The sequence below is a fragment of the Protopterus annectens genome, chromosome 11.part0 (genome assembly GCF_019279795.1).
Source record: "Protopterus annectens isolate FY-2018-M chromosome 11.part0, PAN1.0, whole genome shotgun sequence".
NCBI classification, from domain to species: Eukaryota; Metazoa; Chordata; order Ceratodontiformes; family Protopteridae; genus Protopterus; species Protopterus annectens.
In genome coordinates, this window is record NC_056745.1 from 1549717920 (window position 1) to 1549733651 (window position 15732).

A 15732-nucleotide genomic window follows, 5' to 3' on the forward strand; every position below is an offset into this window, starting at 1 on the left:
TGTAGCTCAGAGCCATATTCCAAAGGTCCAGGGTCATTCTGCATAGAGGGTATGAATGAGTGCCTCCCTGTTTGTTGATGTACCACATGACTGTGGTGTTGTCTGTCCTTATCATTAAATGGCCTTCTTTGAGGAATGGTCTGAAATTCTGGATTGCTAGTTTTACTCCACAAAAAACAAAAGAAGCAGCACAAAAGAAGCAGCACAAACTGGAAAGAAGACTTATTTCTTTTACTGGATTCTGGTACCTCGGCCTTCGCCTTCACATGGAATTCCATGTGAAGGCGAAGGCCGAGGTACCAGAATCCAGTAAAAGAAATAAGTCTTCTTTGCAGTTTGTGCTTCTTGTGCTGCTCTTTTTTTGTGGAGACTTCTATTGGATTATTTTGATCCAGAAGTGTGTTTTTTCTTGCTAGTTTTACTGCCAGCATTTCTTTTTGATTTATGTGCAGGTGCAGCTGGTCTGGAGTCCATAATCCTTGTATGCATTTGTCCAGCATGTGAGCCCCCCAGCCTAGGTCTGAGGCGTCCGTTGTGATGGTTTGGCTTGCATGAAAGTTGTGGAAGGGCAAGCCTGGGTTTGACTGGCATGCTTGAGCCCACCATAGGAACTCTTGTTTCAGGCATGGGATTAGTGGGATTTCGGTTTCTAAGCTGTGCCTGTGTTGAGACCATAAATTCTTTAGGTACCACTGTAGCTTTCTCATATGCAGTCTGGCATGGGGGACCAGGATTATGCATGATGCCATGAAGCCCAAGGCCTGCAGTACTTTTCTTGCTGTTAGTTTGTTCTGCTTTGTTAATGCCAAGAAGTAAAGAGGGAGTTGTTCTTGTTTTTCTGCAGTTAGGAATGCCATCTGTTTTACTGTGTCCAATTCCGCACCCAAGAATGTTCTTGTTTGGGATGGTATCAGTCTTGACTTTTTAAATTGACTGTGTATCCCAGGGCTTGTAGTAAGCAAATGACTCTTTGTAAGTCTTTTGTCAGCTTGCTTTTGTTGTCCGCTTGTATCAGGCAGTCGTCCAGGTATGGATAAATTTGGATTCCTGTAGCCTGCAATGAGCGATTACTGATGCCAGGCATTTTGTGAATACTCTGGGCGCAGTAGATAAGCCAAAGGGCAATGCTGAGAATTGATAATGCTCTGATCCTGCAAGAAATCTGAGGTATCTTCTGCAATTTGGTCGTATGGGGACATGCAGGTATGCCTCCTTGAGATCTAGAGTTACCAGCCAACACTCCTTGCCCAGCATGGGAAGAAGTTGCTGTAGGGTCAGCATTTTGAATTTTGGGACAATGATGAATGTATTTAAGACGGACAGATCGAGAATAGGTCTCCAATTTTTCTTTTCTTGGTACTAGGAAGAGTCTGGAGTAGAATCCTTTGCCCTGTTCTGTTAGTGGTACTCTTTCCACAGCTCTCATCTTTGTTAATTGAGCTATCTGCTTTAGAGCTTCTGTTTTTTGATTTGGGGGTAGGTTTGGCATTCCTCTTTTTACTGGTAAGGTGTGGAAGTGAAACCTGTAGCCTTGGTCTATGGTCTGCAAAATCCACTTGTCTTTTGTGATATAGTGCCAATTTTTGAAAATAAGGCTAACTTTCCGCCTAAAGGTGCTGCTATTTGTTCCCTGGTAGGCGGTGTCAGAGCCAAGTCACTGTGATTGTCCTGTTGCAGTGGCAGTGGTTGTGTCTGCGCCTCGCTGGTTATTGCCTTGCCACTGGCGTCCTCTGTAGGCACCTCCTCTGGATTGATTTCTGCCTCTGGAACGCCTATTCCTGCCTCTTTGAGATTTTGAGGAGTCTGGAAAGGACCAATTTTTGGAAGGCCAGTTCCTGCTAAACCTTGGGGGCTGAACCTGTAAGAAATCCTTAACTGTTTGTACAGATTTTGCCTTCTCTTCCATTTTCTTCATTACTTGCTGAGCAGGAGTACCAAATAGACTGGCCTTATCCATAGGAGCATCTAACAGCTTTGCTTTAACATGATCCGGCAAGACCTGTTCTTTCAACCATGCATGCCTTCTTATAACTGTGCCAGTCATGGCTGATCTAAATGAAGCCTCCAGTGCATCATAGCCACATTTTAAAGAATGGTTACTAACCTGCTGAATGTTATTCACCATTTCTAAAACATATTTCTTATCTAAGGAGTCATCAGAGGACAGTTTCTTAGTTAACTGATCAAGCATAAACTCTTGGTATTGGATCATATGAAACTGACAGTTCAAAGCTCTAGCTGAGAGAGTAGCAGAGGTGTAAACTTTTTTCCCCATCTCTCTAAGGACCTGGATTCCCTTTCAGAAGGGAGAGGGTTTTTTGCTGAGGTCGAAGCTACTGCCTTAGGCCCCTGGGAGATAGTCTCAGGATCTGCAAGTGGGGCCTTGTATAGGTGGTGATGAGTGTCTGGTACCCTGTAAAACCTATCTGGTTTGGCAGGGGCTGGAGGTAAAGTATCAGGAGCAGTGCAAACATCATTAAATGCATCATCCACAACAGGCAGAACTGGAGGTATAGCTAAGGGCCTATGTTGTGTTAAGTGAAGAAAGGTCCTAAGCCTTTTTCTTGAATCTGAGAAATCTTGTCCCTGCCATTGGAATTGTTCTCTCATGGCATGTAAGGTTTCCCCAAAGGAAAATTCCTCTGGTGGAGAGGCAGATGGAATAGATTCTTCAGCATCGGAATCTTCATAAGTAGAAAAAGGAGCCTCTGGATGGTCTGTAATGTCTGAGTCATCCGAAGAATCATCAGAGGACACTGGCTCTGGGGGCTCTGCTCTAGGTCTCTTTTCTGGAGGCTGAGAGGCCCTGTCTGGGTGAGATTGGGATCCCCTAATTAAAGAGATGAGATCCTCTGCCAGAGTAAGCATTTGTGAACTGGAACTGGGCTTGTGTGAGGGGGGCTTAACAGGCACTGATTTAGCAGTTTTGGCTGCTTTAGCCCTGGCAAAGGCCTTAATAGACATGGCTGCAGGAGGCCTAGCAGCACCACGTGCTGGGGTAGAGATATCCAAAGGGATAGTGTCTGATAATTCAATAGGAACCACAGTAGTAGGCAAAACTTCAGAGGCCGATTCAACTAGGGTAGCAGGAGCCTCGGTAGTAGTCATGGATTCGTCTGAAGATTGACCCGTTTGCTCGGTTTCGGCCGAAACCGAGACACTCGCGGTTTGCTTAACCGTGGTTTCGGCCGAAACAGCGGACCGCGAGTGTCGGTCTTTTTATTTGCGTTTTTTAACAATTTGAGTAGTCGGAGGATCCGACGGCATAATGTACGCAAAATCTGAGCCGAAAAACTGTTCAGCAAACTCCGACCGGCGCCTAAGCGTTCGTCGGTTGAAGGAAGCACAGGCTAAACAGGCTGCTACGTCGTGGTCTGGGCCTAAACAAGGTAAGCAGTAAGAGTGGAAATCTTTATGAGGTATTTGTTTCCCACAAGTTAAACAGTTATTTACTTTTTCTGACATCGGCTGAGGCAAGAAAGAGTCCCCAACGGGGTACTTAGCTTTTAGAAGTCTTCGAAGTAGTATTCGGTAGTAGTAATCTCTGGATCTGACCGACCGGCACTTGCGAACAGCTTCTGCTTCGGGCGCCACGCGGCAAGAAAGACTGAGGAAAATGGCGTCGGCTGATGCCTTTATACCCGAAGACCAGCAGAGATGATGTCGGCTGAAGTGCGACACCAGCCGAGGCCAGACCCAGACTTTGGAATCCGGCCGACCGAAGGGTTGCCTGACGACAGGACAACCCATTTGTTATGACTGCAGATGCATCCTTGAAGGACATCAGTGTATCACTAAAATTAACATTTCATAGGCTTTACCCACAATCCTTTTGCCCTAACATAAATAACTTCATTTACAACAATTCTACACTTTAAAAGTTCTTTTTACTACAATTCATAATGTAAAATAAACCCTGTAAGTGCTTGCATCAGTAAATGTTAAAACATCTCTCCTTAAGAGTAATGAATCATAAAAATGCTTGATATGTAAGTGTACTAGTTCTAAAATTCATAACTGCTTCACATTTAAAATAAATGCAGAATTTCATTGTTTAGGGACTCAATACAATAAAATGCCACATTTTTGTAATTTTTGTAGATGTTATAATCTTGCCACTCTCAGCTTTAAAATTGGGGCCAGGGATAAACCAGCATTTAGTCCAGGGAACCTACTGGCTTCTAAAAAAATCTGCTAGTAAAGTTCCCTGTATTCAATTCTGGTCTCTCACATACCATATCTGTTTTTCTCAAAAGTAAACCAAAACAGCTGTGCTGCAGACAATATATAAAATACATAACTGCTTCTAACTCCTGACTCAGTGAAATGAGCAAGACATTTTAATACAGGAAAAATATAGTGTACTGGATAATTATTAGTTCACTACAGCTCCCAACAAAGTGATAGAACAACAAGACACTACACACACACACAGAGGGAAATGTCTGCATTTTCTGAAGTACAAATGACTCTCCCCCAAAACTACTGAAACATCAAACTAAAAGGTTCCTGAATGTAAAGAATGGAGAGCACATGATCCATGAAGTTAATAAAAAAATGGTAAAGAAAAAAACCCTTAACATTCAACCCTTCAAAAGCATTATCAAATTACAATAATAGTAACTTGCTAGGCTGTAATGGTCCTTGCAAAGCTTACCCTAGACAAGGAGAATGAATCTAGTTTGTAGTACATTTTAAATGTATATATGGAGGACCAAGTTGCTGCTCTACAACAGTTCTAAAATCTAACCCTTCCCTTAAAGCTACTGATGAATGTAAGACCCTGATAGAAAGAGCCTTGACCTTGCCTAGAATTGCCATACTGTGAAGGGTATAATAAAAGGTAATAGCATACAACAACCATTTGGGGATAGTTTTGCCACAGGTTGTCTTTTTTTCTTACCTTCAAAACAAAACAAGGTTTTAGTTCTGTCGAGATAAAATCCAAGTTGTCTATGGACATCCAGAGTATGAAGTATTCTTTATCCCTCATGTATGGATCTAGACAGAAGACAGGGAGGGACAGCTTGGATTATTACTTTAGGCATAAAGGAAGGATTACCTCTCAAGAAAACCCTATCTGTGGAAAAAGCAATGAGGAACCATCATGAGATCTTGCAATGTAAGCATTCTTCTTGCAGAAGTCAGGGAAATCAGCAAAACTTTTTTCTATATTATGAACCTCAAATTAGCCTGGTAGGCTGGTTCAAATGGAGGAATAATTAATTACATCAAAACAGAGTTAAGATCCTAATGAGGAGCCACCTGTGAGCTATGAGGCCTGGCATGTTACACCTCCTTAAAAAAACATTTTAAAATGGGAATATTCTGAAAGGGGAAGATCCATGGACAGAAATGCTGAAATGGTGGACAAATGAATCTTGATAGAGGAGTAAGGAAGGGCAATAACTCACACAAATATTGCAGAACCCGCGAAATGCAAAGAATTAAAAAGGTCCTGGTTCATGTCTTCGCAGCAACTAGAAAATCTGTTCCATTTAATCAGAATTGAACAATTAATTGATTAATTAACTGAACACAATTAATCAGACTGAACTTCACATTTACCTACACTAACATACTGCAGCTCCTGCCATAATGGTGTCTACAGGATTGCAATTGGCCACCACAACAAAAACTGTTTCGCCCAGCAATTAATCAGACTGAACTTCACATTTACCCACACTAACATACTGCAGCTCCTGCATAAAGTACAGTTGTGTACACATACCATAAATGTAGATGTTTGAGTGTATTCACTGTTGCAGTCATCACATCTGGGTTATCTGCCTGCAGGTAGCCCTCAGCCGGACTGAATACCAGAGTTGTGGATTCCTGCGTCGGATGCTGTCTCTTCTTCCATGACGTCAGGTTGTCAGGGGTAGAAAACATGCAGCCAACACCATTACAGTTTTTCTTGCCCCAGATGTCATGTGCCCCCTCAATCGGAAGCAATTATATGTTATGGTACACCTCCATCAAAAAGCAAATACACCAGAAAGCTTAACTACACCACACCAAACAAGAAGGAGAGGCAGAGCCAAGAGAAGTCAGGGGGCTGGAGGGAGGGTAACCAGGACTGCAACAGTGAATACACTCGAACATCTACATTTATGGTAAGTGTACACAACTGTACTATGTTCTTCGTGTTTCACTGCTGCAGTCATCACATTTGGGTTGATTCCCAAAGCTAAGGAAGGGAAGACGAAGTTGGAGAGCATTAGGGCCAGCTATTAAGACCTGCAAAACGAGTTCTGGATGTGAAAAAAACAGGCATGTGGTAATGCTTGGTGAAGGTATGTACAGAGCTCCAGGTAGCAGCTTCTAGGATGTCCCTGTAAGGGACTCCTCTGAGAAAGCCTGTAGAGGTAGATGCAGCCTTGGTGAAATGTGAGCTTATCCCCTATGGGGTAGGTTTTCCATGGTGCTTATAGCAGAAATGAATGCAATGGGCAATCCATTTAAAAATGGTTTGTGTTGAAATGGCCTTCCCCTCTGCCCCTGTAGCAAAGCCATCTAGCAGCTGTTCAGTTTTTCTGAGAGGCTTAATCCCGTCCAAATAAAATTTAAGTTGCCTGTGCACGTCCAAAGAGTGCAGTATTCGTTCTCCTTTGTTTTGTGGATTTGAGAAAAAGGTGGGCAAATTAATGGACTGACTTAGGGCCACACTAGACACCACCTTGGGCATAAAGGAAGGATTGGTTCTGAGGGAAACCCTGCATGGAAGATAATGAAGGGCTCCACTGCCATGAGGGCCTGTAATTCAGACACTCTCCTTGCTGAAGTGATGGCTAGAAGGAAGGCTGTTTTCCAAGAAAGGAATTTCAACTCTGCAATTGCAGCTGGCTCAAAGGGCAGGAGAGTGAGCTTTTCCAATACAAAGTTAAGGTCCCAGGCTGGAGTAGGGGCTCTCCTGGGGGGGGGTCTTAAATTTTTGGCCCATATGAGGAACTGCTTTAGCAGGGGATGAGTGAAGAGGGGTGGTTCAGTATTATAATGTGCTGAAATGGCAGAGGCATGAATTTTAATTGACGAGAAGTGTAGGCCCTTGTGGAGCATTTATGTTAAGTACTGAAGTATATGAGGTAAGCTGGGCACTGTTGTGCCCATCCCCTGAGTCAGGCTCCAGGAACAGTATCTTTTCCACTTCTCAGCATAGAATTTTCTAGCACTAGGCCTCCTTGCCTCCAGAATGACATCTAACACCTGCTAACTGAGGGATGCTACTGGACAGCTCAAGGAATTAACCAGGCTGCAAGGTTCAGGGTTTGAAGTTGAGGGTGCAAAATCTGGCCCGCCTGCTGGGACAGCAGGGAAGGGGTCTGAGGCAGGTGCCATGGTTCCCAGCAGTGTCATACTGCACAGGAGGGGGTACCAGTGCTGGCGTGGCTAGTCTGGTGCAATCAGAATTGTCCTTGGCACGTCCTGTTTGATCTTTAGCAGAACCTTCGAGAGGAGAGGCAGAGGGGAAAAGGTATAAACCGAGAGGCTTTCCTAAGTAAAGGACAGGGCATCCACTTTCCAAGCTTGACTGTGGGAGGTCCTTCTGCAGAATTTGTCCAATTGGTAGGTCTGAAGGGAGGCAAACAGGTCTATCTCTGGTGTCCCCCATTTGTTTCTCAAGAGGTTGAATATTTTTGGTTCCAGTTTCCATTCGTGTGGGTCCATGAGATTTCTGCTTCGGTCGTCTGCCAGAGAGTTTAGCTTGCCTGGCAGGAACTGAGCCTGTAAGTGCACTTGGTAGCTCAAAGCTGTGTTCCACAGAACTATGGCGAGTCTGCAGAGAGGGAACAAGTGGGTTCCCCCCTGCTTGTTTATGTACCACATAACTGTGGCATTGTCTGTCTTTACCAATAATTGTCCTGGAAGAATGTGGTCCTTGAAGGCTGTCAGGGAATTCTGTACAGCTAACATTTCTTTTTGGTTGATATGCAGGTGCATCTGTCTCGGGTTCCATTTGCCCTGAATGCACCGCCCTGCCAAGTGAGCCCCCCATGCATAGTCTGATGAGTCTGTTGTTAGGGTTTGGGCGACTGGGGGTAGAGTGAAAGGGAGCCCCTTGTTGTGGTAGCACGGCTCTGCCCACCAAAGGAACTCTGTCTTTATACAAGGAATAATAGGAATCATTGATTCCAGGTCCTGAGAATGTTGACACCATAGGCTTTTTAGATACCATTGTAGTTTCCTCATATGCAGTCTTGCATATGGAATTAGTAGAATGCAAGAGGCCATGAACCCCAGGGCTTGCAGTATTTTCCTTGCAGACAGCTGGGTCTTTGTGGCCAGTAGTTTGCAGTAGGTTGTCAAATAAACTTGTTTCTCTGGAGTGAGGAAAGCCATCTGGGAAGTTGTGTTCAAGCTTGCTCCCAGGAATACAATCTGTTGGGTACTAGATGAGATTTCTTTTCGTTTATGGTGTACCCCAGTGAAGTTAGAAGTTTATTTACGAATGCCAGATGTTTTAATAGCAAGTCCTGGCTTTCGGCCTGAATCAGACAATAGTCCAAGTATGGGTATATCTGAATATTTCTCTGGCTGCAAAATGCAATGGCTGGAGCTAGACACTTTGTGAATACCCTGGGCGCAGTAGATAAGCCAAAAGGAAGTGCACATAAATGACGGTGTATGGAGCCTGCCCTGAAGCGTAGGTATTTCTTGCAAAATTCCCTTAATGGAATGTGCAGGTAAGCTTCCTTTAAGTCTAAGATTGCCAACCAAGCATCTCTGCCTAGCATAGGAAGCAGCTGTTGTAGTGTTAGCATTTTGAATTTTGGGATCACCAAAAAGGTGTTTAGAATAGAGAGGTCCAGGATAGGATGCCAGCAGCTGTCTTTTCTGGGTACTAGGAAAAGTCTTGAATAAAAACCTTATCCCCTTTCTTCTGCTGGGATAGGCTGAATAGCCCTGATACTCAGAAGAGAGAGAACCTGCTGTAGAGCCTCTGCCTGCTGATTTTGGGGTAGTTCTGGCCAATGGTTTGGGGTTGGTAGGGTGTGAAATTAAAATCTGTATCCTTGGGAAACTACATTCAAAGCCTATTTTTCCTGGGTAATGAGTTCCCAGTTTTTTGCATGCAGGGCGAGCTTTCCTCCCAAGGGAGCAGGCAGTGGAGCAGGGCTTGGAAGGGTTAAGGTTAAGTCATTGTGCCATTTTTCCGTAGGGGGTTGTCTTACTACTCCCTGCTTTGGAAGTGGGAGCCCCCACTGTTTAGGCCTGTGCATAGCCTGAGACTAACCTAGGTGGTCCGCTGTTCCTGGGTTTGGACTGACAAGGCCTGGAAGAGGCTGGAATGGACCATTTCTTTGAAGGCCAAATCCTACTAAATCTGGGAGGCTGTACTTGCAGGAAAGCTTTAACAGTTTGCATAGATTTAGCTTTTTCCTCCATCTTTTTGAGGACGTCTGCTTTGTTGCCAAACAGGCAGTCTTAGTTTAAGGGAGCATCCAGTAATTTATCTTTAACATGATCTGGCAAGTTTTGCTCCTTAAGCCAAGCATGTCTTTCTAAGTACAGACCCAGTGACAGCAGCCCTGCAAGATGCTTCTAAAGAATCAAAACCACATTGCAAAGTATGTTTACCAAATTGTTCTGCAGAATGCATTAAATCCTGTAATTCTTTGTGTTCAGCACAGTCAGGAATCAACATCATTTTCTGTTTAAGTAGTCCCATAATATGCTGCTGGTACTTTAACATGTGAAACTGGCAATTTAAAGCCCTAATGGCCAAAGTAGCAGAAGTATAAACTTTCTTACCCCATCGGTCCAAGGCTCTAGAATCTCTATCAGAAGGGGTAGGGATTTTGGCAGCAGTAGCCTTAATGCCCTTTGGTCCTTGGGAAATGGTCTCTGGATCCGCAGTAGGATTCTTGAAGAGAACCTTGTGAGAGTCAGGTACTCTGTAATACCTGTCAGGTTTCCTGGGAGCTGGAGGTAAAGTGTCTGGGGAAAGGCTAGATTCCAAGAAAGCATCACCCACAATGTCCAGAACAGGAGGGATAGCTAAAGACCTGTGTTGAGGGAGGAGTAAGAATTCCCTAAGCCTCTTTTTGGAGTTGGAGTAATCCTGGCTTTCCCAGCGGAAATGCTCCCTAAGTGTGTGCAAGGTTTTACCAAAAGAAAAATCTTCTGGAGGGGAAGCAGAGGGAATGAATTCTCATAGGTAGATAAGGGCAAATCCTGGTAATCAGAAGAAAGAGGAATATCAGATTCCTGATCAGAAAAATCAGAAGGAAAATCAGTTCTAGGTCTTGGGGAAAGGCTGGTTTCCCCTAATTAAGGTAATAAGGTCTTCAGCCATTCTAAGCATTTGTTTTTTAGGCATATGGGCCTGAGCATGCAGTCTGGATGTCGGTTTTCTAGGCGTGGGTCAAGTTTTAGGCCTGGATGAAGACGATGACGTTGGTTTAAAATGCAAGTCTGTAGGCCTGAATATACCCTCAGAAGCCAGTGCCTGCATAGAGGCTGCGGACCCATCCAAGGTAGCGACATCCGCAGGTTCCATAGTCGAAGAAGCATCTTGAGGCATATCGGACTCCGAATGGGTCTCAGTAGAGGCCTGCGAATCTGAGGTAGCGGGTATCAGGGGCTGCGAAAGCGCCTCACTGAGTACCAGTGGACTGGCAACTAGCTTAAGGGAAGCGTCGTCGGCAGTTTTAGACTTATGCGGTCTGTCTCTGTCTTTATTCTTACGTTTTTTCAGAATATCGGTAGTCGGATGGCTTACCGAAGCAATTTCTGGATAGTTATACCAAGTACCAAAATAATTTGCTGCAAATATAGCGTGACGACGAATAGTTCGGTGGTTGAACAAGGCATAAAACCGAAAATGAGGGACATCGTGGTCTAGGCCTAAGCAAGGAATGCAGTACGAATGAAAATCTTTATGAGGTATTTGGTTTCCACATGTAATACAGTTGTTAACTTTTACTGACATCGGTTAAGAGCAAGAAAAAGGATCCCCAATGGGGTACTTAGCTTTTTTAAAGACTTCGGATCTGACACTCGAAAACGAAAATTTCAGGAGTTGGCCGACTGCTTCGGGCACCGCGCGGCAAGAAAGACTGATGTAATGGCATTGGCTGAATGCTTTATACCCCTGACGACTTGACGTCATGGAAGAAGAGGCAGCATCCGATGCAGGAATCCAAGACTCTGGTATTCAGGCAGGCTGAAGGCTACCTGCAGGCAGATAACCTAAATGTGATGACTGCAACAGTGAAACACAAAGAACATTGGTGTGTACAGGATTGCAGTTGGCCACCACAACAAAACTGTTTTGCCCAGCAATTTATCAGTTTAGGTTACACATATAAAAAGCATTTGTTAAGCTTTCTCTTACAGTGCTCTGTAATTAAGCAAGTCACCATTTTGGTCAGCCATAGGGCTCTTTTTCTACTTGAGTGTTTGCCTCCCTCCCCAGTAACTAAAGTACACTGACTCTTACATTTGTCTCTCTGACCCTAATTTTTACAGGTATACGTTGTACCTTTCTGGCATTCTAACTTGCAGACATAGAATCCTGTTGAAAGTTTGACTTGTGTGACATTTGAACAATTAACCCTTGTAAAAATTGCAGCTTCCAAAAGTTGGGTGTACAGATGTGTTAACAGCATATTCTAAGACTTAATTTCATGTAAATATCTATAAGGGTTAACTTGCTGCCAAGTACTGCTAATTCTAATTAAATTACATGTTGTGTTTTAAGGTTATACTTAGTATCTAGATACACCGAGCTGGAAATACCTGGCGTTAGTGTATTCAGCAGGAACTATTTAAGCTTTGAAAATAACTAATTGTTACAATAATCGGTGCCTATTCGACTATCATTAGTCATACAGTCTGCTGCTGCAGCTTAATTTACTAATTGTTATGACTATAAGCTACTTGCCTTAGTGTGCCTACCTATAGCTTGTTATTCTCTTAGCGACACTGTGTGTACTGTAAACTGCTGATTAATATCTATTGTGTCTCTTGGCTAAATTGCGTTGTTGGTATTCTGCAATTTAAAACCTAGCCTCAACAGTATTCTTGGCTAGACTTACGTATTGCATTTGTATGTTGGTATAGTACGCTAGATTCTCCAGGCTATAATTACTACATCGCAATGTAGTTTTGTTACTAAAGCTGTGCTTTACTGTGTATAACCTGCATAATAATTTTGTCAATTGCAACTATAAGAAAGAGTACTAACTGGAACATTGTCTATTTACTCTGTATTTCTTCTTCAGGCGCTGTCCTTTGTTTTTTTTCTCTACCTGCGGATCACATCCTAATTATTTCCAGCCCTAAAAGGGTACGCCTAAACTGAACTTTAAACTAAGCCAAGCTCTGGCCATCCGCTGCCCTCTACAACTAAGGAGAACAAGACAAATCATCTTCTTTTTACAAAAACAACGTACTAGCAAAAGGTACTCATCCAAGTCTAGATGCGCTAGAACAAAGGAAATATTACCTTTAGTTGCTATAGAAGTGTTAATCCAACTTGCTTAGAACGCTGGTGTTCTGGGTTCAAGAAAAACAGCAGTAAACCACTTTAACCCCTCAGAAATAAAAAGGAATCCACAATTTACGGGTTACAAATAGCTGGAGCTGAATTAATCTCGCTGCGCTCGGGCTCGCTCCGCGCCTCACCCTGCCCCCATATCCCACCCGCCCCCGGTACCCCTACATTTATACCTACGTAGCCACACCCTCTCATTATCCCTTAGCCATACAACCTTTCCCTTCACAGTTACCTCCCACCCCCTCCTCATACTTATATTTAATTGACCTACGTTCTACATATATCAATGCACCGGGACTCTAAGATAATGATACCTGCTCCTGCCACCAATAGTAAAGCAACAATAAAAATTATATCCTTTTTGCTACCACTGATAACTAGTATATACCTAATTACCAAATATGAAGACCAGCCATACTCGGGATACCACTACCCTAGATTTCAGACGAGTACTTCCGGATCCCCACTCACTATTAAACTTACTACCCAACAGCTTTTCTGTAATAGTCCTAAAGCTATCTATCACCACCGTTGCAAACTAAACCAAATCCACCCCAAATCCAAACATAGTCAGAAGTTATTACAGAAACTATTTAGACTATTAGAGTACCTTAGTAAAAACATCACCAAAGATGGAGATATCCACCGCAATCCTGGCCCCACATCAATAACCAACTCTAACTGCCCGGCATCTTCTCCAAGGTCATCCAATTCACTCCAAATTTACCACTTAAATATTAGAAGCATTAACAATAAGGTACATAATCTACATGCTCTCTTAGAAACTCACCTTCCAGATATAATGTGTTTAACAGAAACTTGGCTAAAACCAGGGACCAAAGATAATGAGATCATTCCACCTGGCTACAATATACATAGGATTGACCGAATAAAGAAAAAGGGTGGTGGCATTGCTGTACTCTATAACAGCAACCTAAATGTTACTTTCAACCCCACCCAACCACCCCAAATCTCTAATGCCGAAATACTTGCCTTAAAACTGCAACTGAATAAAGAAAAAAGCATAAATTTAATAGTTATGTACATCCCCCCTGGGAATAACACTAACACTTTGGAGAACATACTAAACTGGCTAACTAATAACTACCCCCAAGAATCTTTAATCATGGGTGATGTTAACATTGACTGGAACCTACGCTCATCAGAAACCAATCCCACCCACATAAATCTTCATGGGTTCTCACAGATTATAACTACCTCCACTAGAATTGGAAACTCCAACCAAAAAGAAAGTATTCTTGATTGGATCCTTATAAACAGGCAGCCCAACCTGTACAAGTCTGGAACCCTACCAAATGACATTAGTGATCACCTTATCACATACATAAGGAAAAATAAATCAGGTTGCTCTACAGTGCTGATCTACAGGTCAGTTAGAAACAAGAAACGGTTTGACCTCTCAAAATTTCAGATGGATCTGAAATCCTGTAGTTGGACAATGCTTAAGTATCTCCCCCTAGAGGAGGCAGTAGATAATTTTAATACCACTTTCCTAACCATACTTGATACTCATGCTCCGAAAAGACTAATCAAAACTAAAACAAAGATTGCACCTTGGCTTACAAAAGACTCTAAAACCAAAATTAAACTCGGAAACAAGACCTGGGAAAAATGGCGTACAACCAAATCTACCTTAGACCGCATTAAATTCCAGCAGCAAAGAAATGTAACAAAAAAATCCATACTATCTGACAAAAAAAAAACTATTACTGCCAACTACAAAATAAACACCAAAATAACCCTCTAAAATTCTGGGCAGGTTTAAACAACCTTCTCCACCCAGGCAAATCTTCCACTCCGACTCCAGAAACGGTACTGGATAAAAACCCTGAAGAAATAGCCAATACCTTCAATACATTCTTTACGAATATTATCCAAACCTTAGCCAACCAACTATCCGCTGCCGGCTCACCTGTAATCGAAAGCATCCCAGAACCTACACATACTTTCAACCTAAAACCTGTCCCCACTTCCTTAATAAGATCCCTACTACTAAAGCTAAAACCAACTACCCTCTCTGCAGACCTCCTCCCAGCTGAATACTTACAAAAAGCTGCAGATGTCATAGCCTACCCCATCTCGATCCTTATCAATCGGACCATTACAGAATCTAGAATTCCCTTGATATGGAAAATATCCCATGTAATTCCACTCCATAAAGGGGGCTCTTCCACAGAACTATCTAACTACAGGCCCATAGCCATAATGTCCCCTCTGGCCAAAATTATGGAAAAATGTATACACAAACAACTCCTTCAATATCTTATCCAAAATAAACTACTGACCAGTTCTCAACATGGCTTTAGACCCAACCACAGCACAACAACGGCCCTCCTCTCTTTTACGGACACAATAAATCATAACAGAAATGATAAAAAAGTATCATCTGCCCTCTTTCTGGATCTATCAAAGGCCTTTGATATGGTCAACCACCAACTACTTCTTGACACCCTAAAAAATTTACACCTGGATAACTTAACGTTAGACTGGTTCCATGCCTATCTCTCTGGCAGGAAACAAGCAGTACTCTGGCAGAATAAACTCTCCAATCTCCTACCAAACACCATTGGGGTTCCTCAAGGGTCCATACTGAGACCACTTCTTTTTTCAGTCTTTATTAACGACCTTCATAAAGCCATCCCTGAGGCCACCTGTATTCAATATGCTGATGATTCGACACTAGTATGTTCCGATACATCTCTAGATAAACTACTAACCAAAACCCAATGCTGCTTTACAAGAGTAGAAAACTGGCTATCAGGTCGTCAGTTAATCCTAAATCCAAAAGAAAACTAAATTATTACTCTTCCATCGAACCCAAAAACTTCCTTTTACGTCCTTTTCCATACAATCAAACAATGGGACTATTATCTCCCCAGACCATCACACTAAACTTTTAGGAGTCACCACTGACAATAAACTGAGGTTTGATATACACATTAATCTAGCTATTAAAACCGTGAATAAAAAACTAGGGTCACTATATAGAATCAAAAATTTTCTAACACCAACTGCAAAAGTGACCATTGCCCGCACACATTTGCTCTCTACCCTTCTTTATGCCTCCGCAGTTTTCACCAATCTTAACAAATCCGACTTAAATAAACTCTATTGTTCTTATAATCATATTGCAAGATTTGCAACAGGAACTCTGTATAGAACCCATCATTGTACTAACCTAAAAAACCTAGGGTGGATAGAACTCCCAA

General features: G+C 42.7%; 1 protein-coding gene across 1 annotated transcript in view; it reads right to left on the reverse strand.

Annotated features, from left to right (window-relative positions):
• The window catches only part of TASOR2 (transcription activation suppressor family member 2), a 2454942-nt gene that overhangs the window by 972238 nt on the left and 1466972 nt on the right, over positions 1–15732 (reverse strand). The gene's annotated exons all lie outside the window — the stretch shown is intronic.